The sequence below is a fragment of the Trachymyrmex septentrionalis genome, unplaced genomic scaffold (genome assembly GCF_001594115.1).
Source record: "Trachymyrmex septentrionalis isolate Tsep2-gDNA-1 unplaced genomic scaffold, Tsep1.0 scaffold87, whole genome shotgun sequence".
NCBI lineage: Eukaryota > Metazoa > Arthropoda > Insecta > Hymenoptera > Formicidae > Trachymyrmex > Trachymyrmex septentrionalis.
The window spans coordinates 474,652-501,246 of NW_017306059.1; the positions used below are offsets into that span (position 1 = coordinate 474,652).

The window sequence follows — 26,595 nt, forward strand, 5'->3', positions numbered from 1 at the left end:
GCAAGATAAATGTTTCCATCAGGATTTCAAAAATGTCAGAAGTTCAAAAACGTTATCAGGGATATTGGGACGAAAATATGTTAGGCGACTATTGCTAAGCTTTAATACTTTATTAGCTTTAATTAACGTGAAACAGAAGGTCATGTAAAAAAAAAAACAAAAATTATACACTTAGTACTTTTTTGTTTTTTAATTACAATAAAACTTTATTATACATTGGAAAAATTTTTTTTTATATCTCAAAAACCCGAGCAAATAAATCAAATCTGATAGAAATATTTCTAAGATTCTCGAGCTTAGCGTCGAAAATTATCCTATGAAACAATGTTCATATGTTCTTGCAAGAATATCTTGTAAACTAGTGTAATTAAACTAGAATTATGTAGTTAATCCATACATTAGTGCAATCTATTCCTAATAATTGTCCATTAAGCTTCTGTATTGCACAATTGAGACTGTAAGCTCGATGATATACATCATCGTTATATAGAAATCCTCGTTTCCTCGTTTCGTCTAACTGCCGCTATTTGCACCCCGCATCTGTTTGCTCCATTAAAATTTGATCACGACACAGAAGAGATTAAAATAGAGAATTTTATCGATAATCGTAAAATTCATAAGCGATATGTCAGGGATATGCGTTATATGAGCTTAAAACGGCAACGAGGATAAACTCGAGAAGAACTTTGCTTTTACATCAAGCTAGCTCTACAAGCGTCTTCTGAGAAAGTTACTGTTGCTTATTATAGTAGATGGGATCGATTGACATTTACGAGAAGATGAGTCCAACATTTCCCATGACGCAGCTTCTCGTTTCCACTGATGCAGTTTCCGGCCTCCTTACGATCTTACAAATTTTGTTCGACGCCTCGCATGCAAGCGAGCTCTCTCGTGAATTATGTATCGGGATAGGGCAACGTCGATTGACGTTAACGCTACGATGTGTTGAGTGCCCTTGCAAAAAAGAAAATATAATCTATGATAAGACGATGCCATCGATATCATTATGCCTAGGCGAATATATACCCTCGAGCTTACCTAATGAATATTTCACTACGATGAGAATATTTGAATTTCAAGCACGCACTGCAATTGCGCCGTGCAGATTTAATTCCCGTAATTATAAGGAAAGACAGTTTTAAATTCGCGGAGATTAGTTACGGATTAACTGCATAGAACGTGAACAAAATTGCATATGTAATTTGCAATCGACTTTTTCGCAGCTGGCATAGACTTTCAGGAAAGTTAAATTACGTCTATATTATATTAGAAATAAAAGGATTTAAACTTGATTAGCTTCAGCTTGGAATTAATAAAGTTTATTTTAACAGAAATTTCATTGGAAACTTATTACGATATTGTGGTGCATTCGCAGATAGAAGTGAAGAAGTTCCTGCAAATGATATTTCTCTGCTAAGAAAAGCTCAATTTCAAAATCTGTGTCGTAGACTCTATAGAAGTCTCCTAAAATATTTTATGTAACTTCTGGAATTTCTAAAATATTTTTCTTTGGAAGATATCATGTTTTATTTTCAATAGTTTTATTTTCGTAGTCTACCTCACTTCCTCAAAGTAGTCAATTTCTGATGCATGCTTTAAAAAATATACAATATAAAAAGAAAGAGATTGAGTTCTATAACAAAATACATTAGATCTGTCCTTTTTCGAAGAATGTACTGAACCAGTACATAGTTGCTCTAAATTGGAGTAAAACAAACATACAATATGTATTTGTTTTACTTATTGTATCTATAGTGTTCACCGGTTCAGAATATTCTTCGAAAAAGAATAGACCTATTCTAACACAAGTCGCGAATTGTATTAAGAACTAATTTGCGAGCTATTTTCTTGTCGCAATCGCATCGAGCGATGCGATTGACTCGACCGCTTTTAATTTGCAGTTATTGTTCGTGTTGGCCTGCATGTTGAGGCATTTGTTCTTGTTTTGGCATCGCATTATCGGTTGCGATAACACAATCCCGCAATCTCACCGCCTGCAGAGAAGTCATGTTTCGCGCGAACGCGATATGTACGTATACGCGATATGTGCGTAATAATGCAAATTGGTTTATAGATCGCACATATCAGATTTTATCTTGGCGCGAGTACGTGCATCGCGCCGCTGATAATCGACATGACATGGATTTTGACATTGCGTTTCATTTGGATATGTGTTGCCATGCGTGAAACAAGTGTGTCATAGTCACATGCACGAAGCGAGTGGGCGATTCTCGATGTCTCATCAAGCGGCTACACTTATTCAAGAATATTGGGACTAGGATAACGCTGTAAATGCGTTTATTCTATAATATTATCTAAAATTGCATAATGCCGTTATTATATTAATGTTGTAACGGTGCGAATTTAAATCTTTACGTTATGCTTCACTTTACATGACAGTCTATTTTATTAAAAAGAAGAGTATAAGGCACGAAAAGTAAAAAGAAATATATATAATATATAAAAATATATTAAAAATCTAAAAGCGGCGAATTAACTGTGTGAATTATGTAAGAAATTATACTAAAAAATAATTTATATGTCGCTTCTAAAATTACATTATTCAGACTTTTAAGTAAAGTTATATTAAAATATATTATACTTCTTATTATATTATACTTCTTATTTATCTAAATGAGATTAAAAAAACTTTTTGTCCCTTTTGAATCTTTGATCTTTTATTTTTATTAGGCAAAAACATAGGATAAAACGATTTTCCTGAAGAATCTATCTATTTAGGTACAGATGTAAAACTTTATTGGACTATTGAAATATTTAATGATGTAAGAAATAAAATGATTATGTAGGAAGTTTGATGAGCATTGCTGCAAAATGTTTTGATATTCTAGCAATTAATTTGAGCGTCCTAAACATAATAATTATGATAGTCAACAAAATTATTTTTAGACTTGTGCGTATCTAACTACATTTTTATTTTTTAAATTCTTTGGAGTGAAATCTCATTCTAAAGGGTGAACATTGAATCAGTCTTGAAAAAAAAATGACTCAATTGTCAATCTTTTAGAGTAAGATTTTACTCTTTAGAATGACATTTCATTCTAAAAGTTTTAGAGAGTAGTATTTTAACAAAATTATTCTTTTCGTGTAAAAATATAATATTTGACAAAATTTTTTTATACGTCGGCCTATGTGAAAAGATATTAGATCTCATGTAACATCTCATTTGAAATTCATATTATAGCATCAAAGGTTGACAGAAGATCAAAAGACGTCGACTATTACGATTTTCCGATATACTTCAACGCTGTTGTAACAAAACGTAATTTTCACATGTGCATGTCGAGCATAGAAGCCGAGAAAGAGTTCAACAGATAACACGGTCGGCTGAAAAGGGCTGCTTCGGTAGCGATAAAAGCGCGCTTGCAAATCTAAAATGCTCTTTCACTTTTGTATGCAACAGCCGTATCCATTTTAAGCCGGATACTCTACGGATACGTACATCTAGCAATTTTTTTCGTTTTCTCTCTATTTTTTTTTACATACGCCCGCTAGCGGCTACGTTTGCGCCGCATAAAACGCAAATATTTTATAACATGCCTGTATTTATTGCCTGTATTTTCTTTGATCCCATATCACCTGTGTGAATCGATTGAATTTATATCGTGAAATCGATACGATATTCGTCACTCGTAGTTAGTTGCGATAACGCGATCAGCGAGAAGTTTGACGGCAGATATCGTATCGATTTGAAACGGGCTCCTCTCGAATCTGAGCGAAATTTCAGAGGGAATTTTTGTCGACAGATTTTGCCATGCGAGAGAGCAGCTGTAGCTGCTAAATGTATGAGTACGTATGTATATATTGATTGTTCGCATGCGATGTGCTTGCCATGTATACGCACCAATGTATTTCCCGCGAGAAAACTCGCGAGACTGACGTAGGAATGTAGTCGGTGATTTTCATGTATACGTATACGTGCCGATACTTTGCGCGAGAAAACTCGCGAGATTGACATCCGAATGCAGTCAACAACGTGATTGACGTGAGCGGTTATCAACCATTTAATGAAACATCTTGCTCGACATTACTATGCCGTGACAACAACGGAACAATACTTGCACTTAATTAAAAATTCTCGTAATTCGACTGCCGAGCTACGCTGTTCCATAAAAGCGTGTGCAGCGTGAGATAAATGAAAAATCGCACGCCGATATATATACATACCCGTTGATTTCGCGGAAATTACAATTTTATGAATTAACGAATGCATTAGTGCATGTAAATGTATAATATAATATAAATGATTCGTTAAAAAGAGAGAAAGAATTGAATTATAAAATTAAAAATTTTTTATTATACATTATTTTTATTTCTAATAATTTGGAAAATTAATTTTTAAGGGGTAAATTTACGTTTAATAGCAAAATATATAAATTGTAACATTTTAACTGCAATAATTGTGAATATGGCAGGTTTTAACAATTAATTTAGATCGATAACAGAATATATCAAAATTTTTTTCTCTGAATATTTTTCTCGTATAAAATCAAAAATTATTACGAGCCACGATATCAAGAGGGTGGAATAAATCTCGGTTGAATAGCTTTCCGAAATAAACTTGCGTTTTGCATTCATTGATTTTCAGATAAATGTAAAATGTTCGTTTGTTTCGATGTTTCGATACGGCGTTTTTTCCTTGGATATAGCCGGATTTTCGTTCACCGGGCGTGTAAATCAAATGTCGCCGTCGATTTCCTAAAACTACCCATCGACCAATGACTCGTATCATTCATTCTCGGATAACGATAACGGATAGTATGGCGTCGGTTCCGTTGAGTTTAACCACATGAACAATTTTGACGTTCTCCAATACTTGTGGCAAAATCCGGCATGCGGTCACGCTTCCTGTGCACACCCCCCCGATCTATTCGGTCGACGAATTCGAATTTTGCTAGAACGTGGAAGCGTGAAATACAATGACTGAAGACATGAATAACTCGACATGTATATACAAATGATAAATTTCAACAAAGACGATACTTATGTATTATTTTATAGCACATATGTAGAAATTTGAAATTAAAATATATAAAGAAATGTAAAATAATATTATTCTATATTATGATATGTTATAGTGATAATATGGATATTGTGAAATTATCATCAATCTATATAAGTGAAATTAATGTAGGTTCATAAACAGAAAGGACGGTTTTATTGAAGGATAGAGTAAAGAAGAGGAGTAAAGGAGTCCCTCAAGAAAAAAGGTCTTTGTTTCTTGATAATAACGCTAACTAATTAGAAACTTCCGCCACACCATTCGTCAACTAAGAATGAAAATCTTACTTCACACTGTTTGTTGCCACTTGGTAACTGTCAGGAAGTTTACACGGACGTGCTCATGCGTTTGAGAGCCAAAAGTAAAACATTAGCGTTATAGTTATTTTGGTCTGAAGGGATTTTTGCAACTAGATAGATTAAATAAATGTATTTATTAATCTTATTCTATTATTTTAATAGTGTGATTACTAAAATTATTACTATTATACTTTTTTAATAACAATGCCGCAAAATTTACTTGTATTATTGGGATAAAAAGTGTCAAGGATGCTCTTGTTATCCTAAATCTTATCAGTGAAGTTGACTAATAGCCAACTTGTATAACTAATGCTGATTGGCTAACTTTACCGATTAAGACTAAGACTTCCGACTACTAACTCATTATAGAATCAGCACTAGTAGTGTTTTTTATACAGAGAAACTAATTATTCAGAATGCGGCCTCCACCTCCGCGTTTTTGTATGAAACAAAAGAATCTGTAAGAAAAAACATTGGGTTGGTTCTACGAACTAAGATATTAAGTGTTAAAATTGACCTATTCAGATTGAGAAAACGATAAAGTGTAGCGACGCAAAAACGCGTCGAATGATTCTAATTTCATCGAAATCAGAGGTGAAGGCCGCATTCTGAATAATTATCGAAAAACTTCAATTTTTACTAAAAATAATCTTATGTTTTACTATTTATGTTATAAAATTATTTTAATTTATTTTAATTTTATTGTACTTCTTATTCCATTTTTATTGTAACTTTGTTACTTAACCAAAACTCACTTAATGTAGATACTTTATAATAAAAAAACTCTCTAGTAAGTATGTACTTATTTTGATCTCTTAGAATAATTCAAACTTGATATAGAAGTATTGACACTTTTTATCCAATTATGTGGAACTTCTTGTCCCACATACGGGGTAAGAAGAGCCAAATGATTTCCACAAAACAATAACAATAATAACAAATAATAACTTTTTAATGAAGAATTATACGCATACTTTTTGCGTGCCTTTTGTAATTAAAAATCTCTAGTTTCGATAAATAGCAGCACGATCTGTATGAGTTAAATATTCTTTGTTTCAGAGCAAACAATGCTAAAAATGGCACTTTACTCCCCGTCTGTCTACTTCATCTAAAAATTTAGCTGAATGCAGATTTAAAAATAATTTGAACCATAAAAATAATTATATAAAACATTCAAATTGCTAAAATGTCAAAATTTTCTGCAATATTGCTGATTATGCTTGAAATTCCGGCGTAATTATTTTACTAGTCCAATAAAGTTATTTTCAGATCTATAAATTCAATTTTTAAATACTTCAGAAAAATCCTTTTTTCCATGTACCTATAAATTCTTTTATCTAATAGTAAAGTTTAACATGGTTAGTATATTTAACGAGTACATATATAACTGAAAGGCTTTCAATACTAGTCGCAACATACGCGAATCTATTTCTAATGTTGATACAGCACAATGCGTGAAGTGCGTTTGTCGGGAAAGAGCAGATTTGGATAGTTGAAATAGAGACGCTCATCAAAGTAGCAGGACCAATTTCCCTAGACACTCTAAATGCAAATCAGTTTTGTTATCTTCGCTGGATATGGATTTTCGAGGCTGCGAACTTCTTTTACAAAAGTCGTAACGGGAGAGAACATTCGTTTGCATGCAACAGCGTGCGCGGACAGTCTACGACGTGTATTAATCACTTGAAAGCGCGTATCGAAAAAACGCTAATTATTTTTCATTTAAGAAAAATGCGGTAGCATTTATTTGCATCCTGTTCACACCGCAGCGATGTAGAACATTTTAATCGTTGTTGATTATAAACCAGGAGACATTGATTTCAATTTTAATGATATACTAAGTTTAGAGAAAACAGAATTTTATTCTAACGAACACATAACAAAGTTATAATTAATTAAAAATTTTATACAATTTTTATTTAATTAATTAACATATATAGAAAAGAGATATTAGCGTTTAATACTCAGGATAATCAAAGGAGGAAATGTGTTTTTTTTCATATTTTCATTTATTTATTATAATTATTACCAACTATTTATGATTTTAGTAATCGTTTTCTTGTTATCTCTGTTACAATTTGGATGTTAATATAATAAACATTATAATTGAGTGTATACGAGTATATTATTTATAATTAAGCACAGCGTTCATAATTAAGTTACTCAATGAAATTATTGATATTTTCATTGCACCAAGCGAATGCGATATTTTCGATATAATTAATCTGAATAATTGTATTTTATAATCGTACGGTATTCACGTGCAAGAGATAATCTTATCATCAATGACATGCGGTGGTTTGTTGATTCGTGATGAGATTTAATAAGATACTGAAAGTGAAAACGATCGTTACTGATTTCACGTAGCTTATAAATTTTTTATCATATCTTTTGGATTAAACTCTATACTTTTTATTTAATTAATTAAACCTATAATTAAATTTTCTTCAAAAAAATGATCTAATCATTAAGCAATATTGTAACGTAGTATTGAAACCCTTGTAATGTCGTTATGAAAAAGCCAACAGTATTTCTTGGATAAATAATAAAGCCTCGGATAAATAATATCATTCATATATGTCACTTATGGCTCATGAAATCTCATTCAAGAGGGATGACAGGGGGGAATTTATTTTTCATTATTCGTCGTGACTTTATTCTTTTGCGCGTTCATTTCACTTCGTTTCTTTACATGGCGGCAAAGTGGAAAATTGTCTGCGAACGTAATATTATTCGTTTGCGAAACTCCAATTTTTCCACGTCATTGCGATCATGCTGAATGGAGATATTCCCGCGGGGGAAATATGCCGAGATCGATGAAACTTGAGAAAAGCAAGCGTAATATCGGTGATAGATAAAGCTGTCTTTATTTCTACCTTTTACACAATAATAAATGGTTGAAAGTATCAATTATAAGGAATTTTTATCTTGGTATATATATTTCATGTAAAGTTCGTTAGGACGACTCGTTAATCAAAATGATTTAATCAATTCCATGAATATCTCATTACCAGTTAATGCTGATTGGGTATAATTGTGACAGAAAATTAAATACGATATCTTGAGATTTTTAGTCGTTAAAAGAAACAATATCCATTTCACAGTTATTAAAATTATATTTAAAAATTCATTATTCTAAGATTAGATTCATCTAATAATACTAATTGCAGTTTTGTATTAATCTCGCAATTATTCACGATGAGAGAAAGGACTGTTTTTAATACACAGAATATTATAATAACACAACATAATATTTTATTCGTAATTTTTCTTATTTTTTATTAATTTGATAAAATATAATTAGGTATAATATGCATCTAAGTAAAATATACGTCTTTTACGATGAGTATTGTTTCTATCTTTAATTAAGTACTAATTATAAGAAGAAAATACTTTGACGAAAATTGTTATATTGCGCCATGTTGATAAATTACTTGCGATTCTCAAAGGAACGCTTGATAATCTTATAATAAGGTAACAGCGGATTACTTCCAAGATTGTTTTGCCAATTATAGAAAATTGAGAGCTCGTGTCGATTTTCTTCGAAGAATTGCAGTTATTTCCGAGTTTGATGGCACAAAATTATCTTCTCGTGTTGCAAAACAAATTATCAAAAATTTCTATTTATACGATGGCCTAAGAAATGGCCGGAAAAAATTGTTTACAATAAGACAAACACACAATAGTTACAATTTATTTTATAGAGTATTAGTGATTCGGTCACTAAAAAAATCAGTGTCTATACATAGTACAAATATTAAAAGTAAGCGACAAATCAGAATTCTGTTATTTAAAAATAATCTTAAACAGAGAGATAGATTATTTTTATTTATCTATTTATATGTATGCATATGTTTATTCAATATATAAAAAGCAGCTGAGTTATTGGTAGCATTTTGAAGAATATTGATATTTTTTGATACATTATGAAAAAGTATAAATTTAATATTTGAAAATTAATTGTACATTAATGTAAAATGTTGATTAGTCTTGGGATGGATTCAGACCTAGACAGAAAAGCAGAAAGCAGAATAACGGCAACCAATTAGAATTCGCACTGATAAGTCGATGGTTTTGGCTTTCTGTATTGCTTACTACCAGCGCAAGTTTTGATTGGCTGCTGCTTTCTGCTTTTCTATCAAGGTCTAAATCCACCCTTATACGTAAACATGAGATATTCTGCATATGAAAGTTCCGATATATATAATTGGTGATCATAGACTTATGCACTCACTCGCGCGTATTATTTTGCCACGCAGAATGCATGGCAAAACAGCAGGAAGAAAGTGTGTCTAAAAAGAACTTTTTACTTTGCGCCGTATCGCTCGGTATTATACAAGCAATTCAGTACGCAACAAATGGCACAACTATATATGTACGTTTCACATGTTTGCCATTTTACAAACAAATAAACAGAAATTCCGAATGTGTTTGTAACGTTTTTCATAACGCCTACATCATGGTATCGATTTACTATTTTCCCATCACGCAAAAATCCCGTTCGTTCGTAAAACGTTATCGCGTTTTTACAGACAGTCTAATCGCGAGAACATATGAGTTCTTTACTATATTATTACTGTATAATATATAATTATATACTTCGAGATTGAAACTTAACCATTGGTACGAATTATTATTACACGCGTTTGCTAATATTAGCAAATATATGTTATTTTAAATTTTAAAATTGTACACAAACTCGCGCGAAAAAAACATAATTTAATTTCTAATTATATAAATATTGAATAGATAAAATTTTATGAATAAAATCCTTAATAATAGTTCGCTGCATAAATGAAAAAAGTATCAGCTGAAATAAATCATGAAAAATAATGTTAAGCAAATTCTGATATTATACCTATAAGTCTTTTCAGCGTTTCAAAATGAAAAGTGTACAGAAAAATTAAATTATTATACGATTTTGGCATTGCGTAGCGACCTGTATGCAGAATAAATAATTTATTGCACATGCATTTTATTTTATTAATATTTTATATTTGTCGAAATAAAATGTGACAGTCTCTTTTCATATAAAGACTGAATTAAGTAAATTAGAGTGAAAAATTTTATTTTGAACTGGACTTATTATAAATTGAAAACGATGGAAAATATATTTTAATTGAATCACAATAAATACGAAAACATAATTAGGCTATATATATATATATTGCCTAATTAATTATCCACTATAGATTATGTTGTGTACAATGTGAAAACATAATTAATCCGGAATTTGATTGATTAATTATAAAAATAAAAGATATATTTATAAGTAGATAGATACACTGCCAGATATTAATTAATTAAGGAACGACATAATTACATTACATCTAATTTCCATTAGGTTGTTTTGTGTTACGTAATTATCTCAGCCACCTTATTGTGAAAGTACATAGAAACTAGTTAACAACTCCGTTCACTTGAAACCCGCAAAATCTTGTGAAATCCATTCTCGAAGATTCTAGTGCCCGGAGGCAATACTTATAACGATCTCAAGAAGAACGTAACCGTGGCAAGAAGCGTAACCATATGACAGAAATAAAATTCTATCCTTTTTCCTTTCTTCGGAGAAAAATATAATAAATAAATAATCATAAGTAATGTTAAAAATTTAATTATTAATGTTTTTTAGAAATTTTTAAAATTTTTAAAATAAAGCTTCTAATTATATCTCTTAAAATGTCTTTTAAATCATGCTGAATAATTTGAAAATAATATATATATTGGTTCTCTATAGATAGTACATCGTATGGAAAGAAAGAAAATCAATTTTATATTTCTGTAGAAAAATAAATATTCGTTTATTTTTAAATTTCGTTTTCAAAGCGTGTGATATTCTTGAAAGAATAAATTTAAATATAACAAAGGATAAAAGGATTTGTACAAGTAATACTTGTATAAAGATCCACAAATCCCATCTACGCTGCTGAATGATTGAAAGGTTTTGTAAAGTCGACTACGTCGTCCATCCACCTTAATGGAAAAGTCAAGTCGGCCCATGATAACTTAGCTTCTAAAGCGAACAAGTATAAAATTCTTACTAAATTCCGCAACGAAGGCATTGATGGGAATTATCTTACAGGAGGGAGTGCGTAATAGGATGTTAGATATTCCTATAGGAATCATATGTATGTGGAGCCTCCTGAGGGATCGATCGAGATCAGATATTGATTCCTGAGATGAGCATTATCCTCAATATAGAATGTATTTAACATATATGACGGCTTAGACTGGTACAACTGATATTCATAATTTATTATTTTAAGACATAGACTGTCTAAGTGAGTAATAACTCGTCTAAGTGAGTTTAAATAAGTTTAATACAGAGATTTTACTTCGATATTGCAAGTTAAATTAGCAATGCTAACAGAAATTCTAGTAAAGTATGTATAGGAAAATTATAAATTGTTGGAATTTTATAAAATCTCGTGTAAGTATGTAAAATAATAAGAAATATAATTTTAATGACGATTTATAATTTTTTACATATCTTTAGTTTAGATATTAAAATATTAAAATTAGTTTAAATATTAAAATAAACTACGTCGCATGCGTATTTAGTATTATAAAATCAAATGGACATGTCGGTGAGTGATGGTCGAGGGTTGATATCGTCGTCTTTCTAATTGAAAGAGGATCCTTAACGCGCCATAATCTGCCCTCTGACATTTTGTTCGTAAAATCTCTCTCTCGCGTCCGGTGTCAGTGATCTGACACCACTTTACCGGTAACTAAAGATTTCCAACATCGTTATCTATTTACGAATCTTAGTCTATCATTCCAATGATGCTCCTGCAGAAGAAAATGCTATTTGACACATTTCAAAACTGTTTAACATTATTCCGCTCTCGTATTTACGGATTAAATTTAATTCCTATTCCAGAATAATTTGAGTAAGAACGGTAATTTCAGTCATTGAAACACATTAAGTTATTTTATATTTGAGATTCGGAGAATGTTCGAATTTATTATTCTTTTTCTTCGTATTTAGATCACGTTATAACTCTTGTGACGACTTTGTTAATATTATCAGCTATGCACATATTACTCTTAAGTAATATCATAGTAAAGCTGACTTTAGTTCGAGATAAGAAAGCAATCGATATCCGTGCAAACCGCAACGCTTACGATTTCAACACAGTTCACGTACTTTAACTCAAGAGCGTCATTAATCCTTTTCGAAAGATTGGTATAGATAACAGTGTCCACACGATATGGTGCAAATATCGGGTTTGTACTCGCTGTAATTTTGTTTCACGAGAGGCAAACAGCTGCAGCAAACATTTGATCTCTTATTTAATCCCTTTATTTAATCTCATGATGAATTATTGTTATAATAGAAATAGAGATATTGTTATTGCTTGCGAAAGAGAGTTTCAAGTTTCAGATTAATGGAACTTTTCGCGATACGAATATAATAACATTCATTTTTGTACCGCTGCTTAATATCGCAAGAGAGAATTTCACGTAATAATATAATATTGAGATGAAAATGAAGTTCATTATGGAAAACGAAATTATCATCTGTTTGTAAAGAATTAGTACATCTAATGCTTTCATTAATCGTGTAAAAAGTCATTTTTTAATATTATATGAAAATTTGTATCAGAAAAAATAAAAATTATCGCGATTAGGGAAATTGTTACATTAACTTTATACGAATAACTTGTTTAAAATATCTCTTTTCAGGGGTTCTAACATCCTATGTAATGAAAAAAACTGAATTATATTAAAAATAAATATGTAAAATAAATATGAAAACTTAAATATTATAAGTAAAAAATTTGTATGCTAGAGTTGTCTAACTTTATTGTGTAATATAGAATTTAAAAGTATATTAAGAACTTAATTGTACAATAAAAAGGAGAAGATAAAAAGAACATATTTCAAATAGTTACTTTAATAAAAATTCGAATGATTAATTATTTTTTCATATTTAGTAATATCCTATAATATCCTATAGCTAGTGATAATACAGTTGAAATAATCCGACATCGCCTAAGTGAATTGTACCAAAAAAAAAGAGTCAGACGTCATAGCCAGTTTCTTTACTTTTCTGAAGAAGGTTTTATCTTTAGTAAAGTTTCCTTCGAGGGGTTTGACCAACCAGTTTACTTAGTTGACCGTGAAACTCGCGAAACTCGAACTTAAACATGAAGGTTCCGTTGACAAATCCTTCAGTCCGAAAAGCCTTTGCCTCTTGGAAATTGCACCGACCTAATTCGCTAAAATTGTTTAACGAGACGGAATGACTTCATATTCTTACGATTTACTACCGACTCGTAAGAAAAATAAGAGTGACATTCTTAGGAAGCGAAACATTTGGGATTTAAGTACGCTTTGGAACTCCGATCTTCGCGAGAAGAGTAGTCGGTCTAATAGCCGACTCGAACTACTTGCGCGTCCGGGCACGTACATGCGATTCAAGGCCGGTCGTTGTCCTAAAATGCGGCACACGTAGATGAGTTTAATTTTTACTTGAAGACGTGCCGATGTATCCGTCAAAGTGATGAGAGCAACGTGACAAATTTAAAAAAGATGCATCCTTTTAATTTCTTTTTATTTCGAGAATTTTTTCCGCTGCTCCTGCAGAATGGAAGCGGAAAAATATATTTTAAATATTATTATACTTATATTTGAGATAAGTTAAACAAATTTGTTTAACTTGTTAATATGTAACTGTACTTACAAATTGATAAGCATATGTATCCTGCTATTAATCAAATAGCGGTTGTGTATGCTATTAATCAAATTTGAAGTATAAATAATTAAATAATTATATTTATAATTAATTGAAAATTAAAAAATTCAGTTTAATAGAATTAATTTATCAGTTAAAGAGGATCTTAGTAAATTGAAATCGGTAATAAAGTTTGAAATCATTATAAGTATAATTATTTGTACTTTAAAATTTGATTAATCGCACACTCAATCAAGCACTCGTATTGACCACTGATTTATATTACAATTAATATATCATAACATTAATTTATATTACATATAATTATATCTGTTTCTATATTTTGTTATCTATATTTTTTTAACTATCGTCCGATTTCTTTTACATGAACAATCACCTTACAGCATTTTTATTCCAATTAAAATTTATTATTATTAATAACATACAATATTAACATATTACTAATAACATATATATTATAGATTGTTTTTCGATTTATTAATATTAAAAAATATTATGGATATGAATTTAATCAAGATTTTCTGAAAACAGTAAATAAAAACCAAACAGATATTAAATGAAATAGACAACTTATAATAGTATTTCTAAAAAATAAAGATTTTAATTAATATAACCCTTTTTTTATTATGGGTTTCCTGACAAAACTGCATATTTAAATTTCCGTAAAGTCATTAAAAAAGAAAAAATATATTAAATAATTTTAACAAAACTTATTAAAATATGTTTAACAAAAAATATTTTTCACAATATTTATATAAAATAATATTATACAATAATTTACGTTCTCTTACCACTGGAATATAAAAATCCCAAGTTATGAAGATTATAAAATCCTCTGAATTTGCTCAGGTCAGTTTTTTAAATTCAAGGCGGTTAGTGAAATGCATTTGTCTGCATATTCATTGGATTACGATTTTTGACATGAATTTGTAACGAGATAATTCATCGAACAATGATGATACACGTGAACAGTGAACACAGGTGACGAATTACCGTAAACGCGATTTTACGAGAATTAATAGACTCTCCGTTGCCAAGTGCTGTTGACCACTTAACCGGTAAATATCCACATGTATCTGCAGATAAATACGATATAGTATAGCATTGTACCGTTTCCGATTATACAAATCCACGAGAGATTCTCGCCTACCGTTAAAAATAGGAAACTAATTTGATCCGACAATGTAAGCGATTTCGGAAGCGATTTTGTCGCATTTGTCATAAATTGTCCGGAAGTAATCTACGTGGTTCGCTTACGTATTTTCAACACATGAGATAAGAGGCGCTTTACTCCTCGAATAGTTTGTGTAAAGTTGCCACGCGTATCAACATAATGACACAATTTCAGCATGACGAAACCACGATACGTGGAATGACAACAAGCATTTTTCGACCCGTAAATATCGTGTCAATGTGACGGTATGTTTGTAGGGTGTAATGTTCTAAAACAGTGATAAATTGTACGCGGATAAAATATAACTTATACGAGACTAACTTCGTCTGCTGTATAATAGGGTAGTCCAGCAAAAATGAAATACTCGCGTATAATTCTCCTAGAGCATATTAAAAATATGAAAAAACCTTTAAGAAAAAATTTTTTATGATGCGGGAAATCTATCTTAGTGTCAATTACAAGATGTAAAAATATATCTTATAATATACATAACAATATGTGTGTATATACGAGTATTCTTCCATTTAAAAAAAGTCATACAGAATCCGGGATGTTTTGTAATATAAATGATCCGTCAAACTTTTGCACTATGCTGTTTTTTTTTTTATCAAATTTAACTTATTGACTTTCGCACCACGGTGGGAAAACTGGGTCACAATGTTTCACTGGAAAACTGCATCGAAGAGGGGTATTAATTCTTGTGCCACCGTTGTCTCTTGTCTTACGAGACGTTTATTGCTCGCGTCGTTGCTGTGTTGCTGTAAAATGCGACATGAAGTCGTCGTTACATTTTTGTTATACTGGATTAAAACGACCAGATGCATTTGCTCCAGCAGCTTTCAATCTGTAAAACTATGAGAAGAAACGACACTATGTGCTATTCGCTCTTTAGCTTCATTGTGCAGAATGGGCGTAATATAACATAACTTTATCGTATTCTCGGCCGAGTCTATTAACTTGCGTTGTAAACTTTCGTGGCGTCTACGAAATATTGCAGAATGTACTGATATACTTATGAAATATTTATACTCAGAAAGCTCGAAAGATTTCCAAGAAAATAAGAAGTGACGACAACAGATAGTTAAGATTAATATTCAGCAGTAAATTTAATTATTTCTTCCTGCAAATTTTTGCGCCAGAGTGTGCTAGGAATTATTTTTTGCTTGAAAAAGAATTGCAATTAATAAGGAAACAAATAAAACAGGAAGAATCTTATTTCATTAGAAAAATTTTATTTTGAGACTAAAACATTTTTATTTCAACGAGCAATTAATAAAATTGTAATAATTAAGCATAAATTTAAATAATTTAAATATTATTTATGCAAAATCGTGCTCTATTACTTGTAATATTTTCTCTTTTCAAGAGTTGCTTTTTCTCTTGCTAAAAGCATACAATGCTAATGGGAAACGATATAATTAAGAAACATTAATCACCAAATTTAAGAGACTGCTAATCCATTACTTTCAGTAATTACCAAGAAACAATTTACGTATCATCAAAAACTTTTGAAATATAAATGAATAGCGTTAAATCTGTCATTTGATTAATTAAACTCTAAAAATAGACAAAGTGCAAAAATTTTCATAATGAAGCTGAATACTCGATATCGAGTAAAGTTTTAAGTATATTCTATCTTTAAATGTATTTCACGTAAGAATTGAACGATAAGAGATCTTTTCACATAGAGAAAAAGTTTTTACTCGTATAATTACTCGTAAATAATAATCTTAGAATAAACTTTGTAAAATTATTTATAACTTCTTCCATCGTGTTTTTTTTTCATACTACTCATTGCAACAAGCGACACGTTTTTTAATTTTGCAAAATCACGACACTTAATTTTGCATAAATGGAAGTATTGCATAAATGAGTTGCCTCTCGTTCGGTGCAATGCGCTAGTTAAATTTCAGCTAGTATAATAACGCTCGAGTTTTCCACTGGTTTTCAAGCGAGAATTGGAAAAACACATGTTCAAAACAGTTGAGAGGAAATGAGCGCATTACAAACTTATGCATGGAACAAATATTATAGAGGATTTGCAACATGAATATCTATCATTTTACATTCTATTATTAATCTATACGTATATGAAACATCTATGAATATAAAAAATAATTATAAATATCATATACATTTCTCATGCACTTATAACAAGTAAAATAATAAAACATATACTGTACGTTACAAAGAGCAAACAATGATCAACATGAATAAGAATTGGAAATGATATATTTTAAACATTTATTAATCTTTAACCAATAACTATGTAACAATTCCGTAATAATTATTAAATTAACTTTGAAGATATAATTAATCATCCAATGAATTAAAAAGTCAAGTATTTCAAAAATTTCTACAAGTTATTAGAAGCATTTATCTACATAAAAGAATATATATTTTATGTCTTTTCGATAATATAAAAGCAACAAAATCTTTTTATATTAGCTTGTTTACAGCAGAATTTTTATAGAGAAATTTCCAAATATTTTATTAACTTTTGTACATAACTATATCTTTAGAAATAAATTATACTATAAATTTTATTTTACATATTGTGTATAGTAACATATGTAATAGAAAAAAATCTTTGAATGTACGATATAGAAAATTAACAAATAGAATATTATAAAACAAAAGATAATAATTTCACAAATAGGCTAATTAACAAAGGAATAAACAAATTCTAATTTGTAACTATTGCTATTTCTTAATTGATGTATTTTTGCAAGAAATTATAAAGAAGAAAAGAAAATATAATATTTTAGCGCATGAAGAAAATACTTTTTCATGGTGAACTGAAATGGGAAGTCAGTGAGACAGCGGAAATGTGCCTATAAGAAAAAGAACAGCAAGAGAAACAACGAGAAGCAAAATAAACCAGTAAAACTACTCTCGTATATCAGAAAGGTTTTTACTATTTTATTGTGTAAAACACGTACATACGTATATTTGAATAATAGGAGTGAATTAGCGAGAATTATACTCTTATTCTTCATTTAGTAAAATACAGAACGACCGAATATGTGATACGCGTAAATTAACATTATCCTATATATAATTTATCTATTTATCGCTCATACTTTCGTTAACGTCGATGGCATTTGCGAAATATGTCATATTTAGAGAAAGACAAATATTCATATTTTATATGAATCATATAAAATATGAATATCTGCCTTTTTATAAATATGACATATTTTGCAAATGAATATATCCCACATTTCAATAAGTTAGATAATTTGAATCACTTAAAATTTAACGAATCTGGTAAGAGATTGATTACATTTGCACTATTTTTAATTTTGACTTTATTAATCCATTAATGTATTTGCGTTTTTTTTCATCCTGCCTATTTTTTAAATATTTGTTATCACTTTTATGAAATAGAAATTCTATTCACTGTTATTTTTAGCTCTGTCCGTGTTCGATTAACCACATGCACACTGTTTGTCAAGTTAATTTTTTAACTGCATTCTGATTCAGTGGAAATAGATAGAAATGGTCGATGGAAACGGACACAGAGAACATCACGTTGATTTTAAATTTGTCAGGACAGTTTTCGTAGATTTTCCATTGGCAAGTGGAAGGCCGTTTTTAAAAAACGCCGATCGATCAATCACGTCTGCTTTTCACGAAACACTGGTACTTGATTGTTCTTTTTGCGAAAAACTGAACGGAAATGGGAACGCAAAATCAAACCAAGTAAATACTTAAAGGAATCATATCCGTAAAATACAAAAGTACAGAAATTCTAAAATATCATTTCACTTTTTTTATGAAAATAAGCAGAAACTGTGAAATATTGAACTACAATATAAACATCATTGCAATTTGTTTACATAGAATTTGCAGAATTCTTGTATACCCAAGGACTATGATTCTTTTCCTGGCTCGGTTACTTTTTTAAAACTTCCAAAAATTCAGGTTATTTCGTCTTTACGTCAGATTTAATTGTAAATAAACGGATAAAGTTTAGTATCGTTAATCGTGCACGGACTATGAACATTGATGTAAAAAAATAGTCATTTCTCAGTTCGTGAAAATTTTCAAGGGAAAGAATCGAAGTCCTTGGGTGTTCGTATAGAAAATTTATATTTACATTCTTGAAATTATCAAATAATTAAAATTCGAGTTCCATGTGCAACACTATATATTTTATTATTTTATTATTTAATACTGTTCGTGCGATAAATATAAAATTATTATATTAATAGTAGTAGAAAGATAAACAGAAGCAAATGATTAAGTACAAATTTTAAACTATTATTTAAACATCAAATAAATAAAATTTAAAATTGATCCTTCAGTATTAAAATACAAAGTATGGAACGTTTTGATTTTACTTAGTCATCTTTGACCATATATATTATAAAGAAATAAAGTTATTAATTATATATAGTAATTGATTATTTTGTATTATTATTTGATATTAAAAATCAAATACACATTTAGAATTAAAAATGTCAAGTGTAATATACTATTTTACACGGAATACGAAATGTTTGCAAAACATATGCAAATGAAATGTTAGCGTGTATTAACGAAAATGTCAAGAACTATTTGTGTTGAATTTAACAGCCGCATTGAGTGAATAATTCGAACCGATGCGATTACGGAATAAAAATTAAGCGTATAAGCCAACGAGAGAGAACACTGTACCATATTTGAGATGCGATGAACTGTTAATTTTAGTTCGGATTGCCGTGTTCGGCATAACAACGTTGTGAAAATGATTAATACAGAATCATTATGACGTAATAATATATCGCTGGTTTACGTTTGCACATAACGATGCATAGTAAGAGTTTAATCCGTTAACAAGCGCACGATTATTGTGTTATTGGTTAAAATAATCTTAAAGTAAATTGAAAGGTAGTTGTGAATAAAATTTAACTACAATAATGTATATATCGATTTATTAATACGAATAATAAGATAAATATCTTAAGAAACGTTTCTAAAACATTAATATAAAGAAGTACATTGCAAGAATTTAGATTAAGAGTTTAACCCTTTGAAAACGCAAACGTATAATGTAACATATACATATATTGTATTGTTATTGTAAAAAATTGTTTTTTAACTACAGAATGGAAACAAGAGTACTTTGATCTTTCCTATGTAATTGGCAAGTCGCGCGTTTACGCTCAATATAATCACCGATTTTGGTTAAGCGATCTAATTAGTGAGATTATAATGATTTCCATCGTGGGCGAAACCGCGTCGACACAATTTGTTACATTGATTTGGTAATTGGTTGACGTTGACAACTCGAACAAGCTGTATTTTAACGTAGAGAAACAGATCTGCCGCGCAATTTTCACACGTTTTATCCGTCCGATGCGTTTCAGAAAATTGGTTGCATTACCAGCTTTTTTCGAGCAAGAGCAAAACCGAGTTTTGGCGAATAGTATTGTTAGAGCTTTCTTTTTTTCGCTGATAAACCCGCATCTATATAATTGCGCATTGAAGCAAAGCTTTGTTAATACAATGATATGGTTTTGACTGATTTATGAAGCCTACCATGATATCCACATGAGATACTCACATTTGTAAAATGAAATTTGATATAAATTAGTGCAAGTGAAAAGTTATTATACACGGATAAATTTTTTATGGTAAAAGTGAATATGCGTGAAAATGTATTATTCGGACATATTACATTTTAATCAAGTATTAAAATAAAAAAGAGGGAAATATTTTTTTAAATAGATACAAATTTTATGAATTAAAGAATAAAATAAAGTTCGTTTTTTTTATATAAAAAGATCAAGAATTTCCTCTCAATGGCAGTTTCCATCGAAAAATAAAAATTTTTCTTTAACAGCTTTATCTTTTAAAAATAATTGAATTTGATTTCTTAGAAAGAGCCTATTAACATTTCGTCAAATCCAATAAGAATTCATTTTGTAGATGTTCTTTGCCAATCTCATTATTCTCGATTTATTAAGGATGGCATTTCTATCAGACACTTATTGTTTAATGCAATAGCTAATAAACAATTCATCGTTCTTTTGTAATCTCCTTATATTCAAAAGACATCTGCAAATCCTTCAGTAAAAACTTCAATAATACTCAGACAGGCTTCATTACGAAGTTTTTGCGTCTCCCTCGGCTTTGCTATTCTATTCGATAATGGGAATTTGTTGAAACAGATCGAACGGTTCGAGTTGCAGCGTCAATGTGAATTGACAGGAAAGTGGTACGTTCCATGAAACCTACATTCTTTACACGCGTTTGGCATGAAGAAGCATTTGGTTCAATGATAATCAATTATTTAATGTGACAATTCCACTTTTTTCTTATACAAGACATCAGTTTTTATGTCGTTATTTATAGAATATTAAAGAAAATTGAACATAAAGTTATTTTATGAGCAGTATTAAATGGCAATCAACTGGAAAATGTTTAACACAAATGAGAGAAGATCATATCCGGTCAAAGCAAGTTTTAGTGCCTAATAACATTTTTGTGTGAATTTTACAGTTTCCAAGCAAACTGCGCGCCAATTGAGATACTCATTAACATCCATAATATTAAATTGCTTGTCAATCAAAATTGTAATATTATGTAGATTTTATATATAAGCTCAATTAATATTATATAAGATATTACGTACTTTAGTTCAGTTCAGAACTGTGTTTGAAAATGAAGACCAGCAAATAATCGGCGTGCCGTTAGATTGAACTAGAAAATTGTAAAATCACACAAAAATATTATTAGACAATTTGCTTTGGCAAGGTATAATCTTCTTTGCTCATTTATGTTATTTTATGAGATTTTTAATTTAAAATTTAGTCGTCAGGGTAATATCAAAAGTAGATTAGCAGTTACGATGATAGCTTGAATTTGAAGCTAAAAGCTAATTAGAGTTACTCACAGGCTGTAAATATAGCAAATTCTTGGTATTCTTCCGGCTAAATTACTAATTTCCACATATACTTCCCATTTATATTTTCGTTTGGGTCAGATATTGCGAATAAGAGGTATCATATAAATATGTCTAATCTTGAAATTGTATAATTAGAGCTTGTTGAACACATCTGTTTATACCCTCATGTCTGTTATATAACAGAACATACTATATAATCATATATCTTAGACAATCTAATCAGTGTGATAGCAACTTGATCGTTGGAATTCGATGTTGTGTAGCTATCGATCTACTTAATATTCAAGGGGCTAACCAATGACTGTGTAGGTATATAATTCTACTTAACATTATCTTTTTTAATCATGTCAATATTTATGCGGTTATTGCTATATCATTGTGTAGTCTTTCTACATCAAAATTTATTATATTTTTGGAAATTACAAAAAGAAGATATTGCTATATTATCTTTAACAAATCAACTCGTAAAATTATGTTTATCGCTATACTACGATATTCAAGACCAATATATCCTCAAATAAGTTGATTATTGCAATAAACTAACTATATATTGTCTACTGATAGTCTATTATTGCAATAAACAGACTATCAATTTTCTAATAGAAGATGAACATTATTTCTATCGTGAATATCTAATTTCCATAACGACAGAAAGAAAACAATACTTTAAGTTAAAATATTTTTATTGTACATTTAGATAAATTAATTAGATAAGTATCTTTTATACATGCTGAATTTAATTTTAATTTCTTAATTAAAAAAAAATTATATAAGATTTAAAATAAATTAAAATATTTTTCAGTATAGTCCGCGATTAATTTTTATTTATCCTTTTGAGATTTAAGACAATTATTCGCATGAAATTGTAAGATCTAAAGGCGATAAATCAATATAAAGATCTTGAAATAAACGAAATTTGAATTATTTTTTAAAATGCGCAAATAATTATGTTGGAAATTTAATTCACGATTTTAAAATTTTCAATTTTATTTAGTTTAAGCAAAAACAAAATCCGCTGAATAATGTATATTTTGAATCTTAATATAGATGTTTAAATTACACCATCTATCACATATTTTCTGGAATACAGTTTATTATTATCTATACACAACTGATTCATTTTTTCCGTCAAAACGTTCCGTGATAAACGTCAATTCTCGCAAACGGTTATTTTGCGTATTTTTTTTTATTCCATCTACGATATTTACAGGATACGACCGAAATCGAGCATGGCTCGATACATTCACAGAACAAGTCATCGAAGTATTGCGGTGCCATATGATGGAATATTGCGTAAGCCGTTTCATTTCGCGTCACTCTGCTATAAAAGAACGATTTAATATCGCCGTTTGGAACTTTACCCGTTCGAAGTTTAACTTGTATTCTGCTTTTAAACAAGCCATGTGTGGGTGAGCTACCGGGAGAGGACTTTGAATTTTAATATATGGAAGTCTCGATAAGATTCGATCTCACTCCCAGTTTTGCGAAACTTTCGACCTATGACGCATCATTTCCAGATAGAGGCCATTTATATTGAAGTTACCAAACTTCTTCCCATGCGCTTCTCTTTTATATTTGGAGGCTGTGCCTGATTCATGGTATATATTGTTATTTCGATACTAAAATATCTCGTGACAGGATACAATACTCTGTGAAACTTTTTACTTCGCTTCTACCTCTTCGTTGTATTTCCCCAGCGACGGGCCGACGATCGACAACGATATAAGGGACAAGGATGTTTTTATATTGTAATGAAGGCTTGATATAACGGATTATAAACGCAAAAATAAGAATTTCAGAATCTTCTTTTTTTGAAATGTCTTTATATATTGGGAAAATAAGTATTTGATATAGTACACACAATAATTAATTTATTAAAACAAAAAAGTAATTATGGCAAAGAGGAAATACACTACAATTATAATTCGTATTAGACCGACAAAAATAAATTAAGACAAATAATCCTATTTTCAGATATAAAGCGGATCTTGGTGTCTAAATACAATATTTCAGAGCGAATTTATATAGGGTAACTCCGGTAAATACGCCTCACTGGGATTTACGTTGCAAATGTCAGAAAAAAATAAAAGGAGTGGGAATATAATTTTCCCGTAACTACTCTATTACATGCCTTTATGTTATATTAGTATTGAGTTATGATTTCAGCTTCTTACTGTTAATATTAATGAAATTATTATGAGTTGAATCGATTTGTCACTGTAATAAGTAGCGCCATCATAAATTATAATATATACAATACATAAAATGATTATTGCATGATTAGGGCATGTAAAAGACTTAGTGGTTATTCCATGATACACGTGAAGAGGAATAGTAAAGCATGTTGTATAGTAAAATACAAGTGCTTTGCTTTTGTATTCTTTGTTTTTTGTCTTGTATATCCCACCTATTTGGAATATATGGCATTTTTAGCGGGCGGGATTATTTATGCTCAAAGCATACAAAGTGCGCAGATTGAATTCAGTACACAAAATGTAATAAACGCATTACACGAAATATATACCTCATGTTATAATACTTGTAATATATGTAGGAAGATTGTAATTATTATTTATTACTTTATATACATATTTATCATTTTTATTCCTTAATAAAACGCATTTTATAAGTTATTGTGTCATTTTACGTCTTATTTATATGTATTATTTGTAAATTTTTCGTGAGTACATACCCTCCTCTCTTCCCCTTATGAGGTAGCCATATATCTCAAATCTCCTATGGGATATGCGACAAAAATGTAAGGGTTTCAAAAAGTTCACTTTTTAATACGGAAAATAAATATTTCGGATATTTAATATTTTTTTCATAGTAGTAGACAGTACAACATTTTTACTGATATTTTCTTTTATTTTAAACATAAATAATACTTAATAAATTAAGTTTCTGATAGGTGCAGTGTATATACCGGAGTTACCCTACATAGCCAATTCTGCAAACCGCACGCGCGAAATCTTTTTCAATCTTGAAACACAATCATGAACAAAATTAAAGTAATATATTATATATTAAATATTCACAAAAGCAATTTAATAATTTTTTTATGTTTAATAAGCATCTTAGAAGAATATTAATAATTTGACATTAATTTAAATATCTTAAGAATTAATAAATTTGTCGCAATTTCTATAATCTCGAGGTATATTAAAGCTAAAAATTCACATTAGAATTTAGCAAATTTGATTTGTAATTTTATATAATGCCATATATTTATATATATGTTATGTGTACGCATTTCAATTCTCCTAAAACATCTCGTATTGTAATCGCGTCTCAAATTATAAATAGAATTCTCTCTCTACCACGATTTACAAACCTTCTAAAGTGAACTTTACACAAACATAAAATATTTACTCACATGAGTAATCAATCGATCTTATTCTAATCGAAGTTTTCACTTACACAATCTGCATAAACCAAATTCATATAAACAGATGAGAGATATCTATAGCAATTTTCTTTTGCATCTCCTGTTTTGTTTCGATTCGCTCATCGGCGAGATGGAAGATGAAACGATAACTTTTCGTGTAGCGGTCGTTACGTAAGTCGATCTATCTGTTTTAGGGCAAGCGTGGTTTACCGCCGCATCAGCGCAAAGTGCACAAACATACTAAACGTGGGTGGAATTCTCAACAATTGCGATGTGTTACTATCAAAAAATTTCTTCGCCGTGAGGAAGCACCAGTTCTAGCATTTTGCGAATTTCCAGTGTTTCGTTTTACCTTGCTGTCTCCGTAGTTCGACCGGAGGTAGAAATTGCGCACAAGCATTCGAAACGACTTTCCTCCCTCTCGTGAATCTCGTAAAGCTCTCAGTATTCCTTTCTTTAGTATGTCCGGCTATATATCCGAGCGTATGTATGTGCACTATGTTAGCCAGTTGGCATTTGTCGTTCCGACTCTCATAAAATACACGTACGAAGGAAACGGGAAGCATCTAGAACTGAAAAACTACGGAGATGAACGTTTTTATGAAATCAAAGCATCTCTCTCACTAAGAGATACCAAGAGAAAAATCAAGTTTCTTGAACGAGCAAGACATCCTGAATTCGAAAGATGAAAATCTCATACTACATAATGTGAAGAAATTTTAATATGACAAACGAATGATATTAGAACAGTTTGCTGTTCCACGTCCGAAAAAGTAGCGATGGTAATACACCAAAATTACATAAAGAGAGTAACATATGGTGGGATATGAAAGAATATGTCTGATTATATATAACACATTCAATCCCGGGCCAATTTTAAATGATTTGACCACGTCGCGTGAATCATCGATGACTCTGTTATAGAGATCTTTGATATTAAATATTATCGTCCGTTTTACACATATATATTTCCATCTTCACTGCAAAATATTGAATAGAAAAGTTATGAGTATAATATCTAATAAACACTTTAAAATTATTCGTAAAATGAATATTTTAAATATTATTAAATATTATAAAGATATACTTTTGATATAATTATATACCTATATATATAT

General features: G+C 30.0%; 1 protein-coding gene across 4 annotated transcripts in view; it reads right to left on the bottom strand.

The window, feature by feature from the left end:
• Positions 1-26,595, bottom strand: part of LOC108755467 (prolactin-releasing peptide receptor-like) — a 68,644-nt gene that overhangs the window by 33,127 nt on the left and 8,922 nt on the right. For 3 of the 4 annotated variants that reach the window (XM_018498485.1, XM_018498484.1, XM_018498483.1), the window contains exon 4: positions 25,591-26,049. The exons of the other annotated variant lie outside the window; for it this stretch is intronic. The gene's annotated coding sequence lies outside the window, so the exon portion shown is untranslated. Of the gene's footprint in view, positions 1-25,590; positions 26,050-26,595 lie in introns of those variants that run through there. 4 annotated transcript variants of the gene reach the window in all.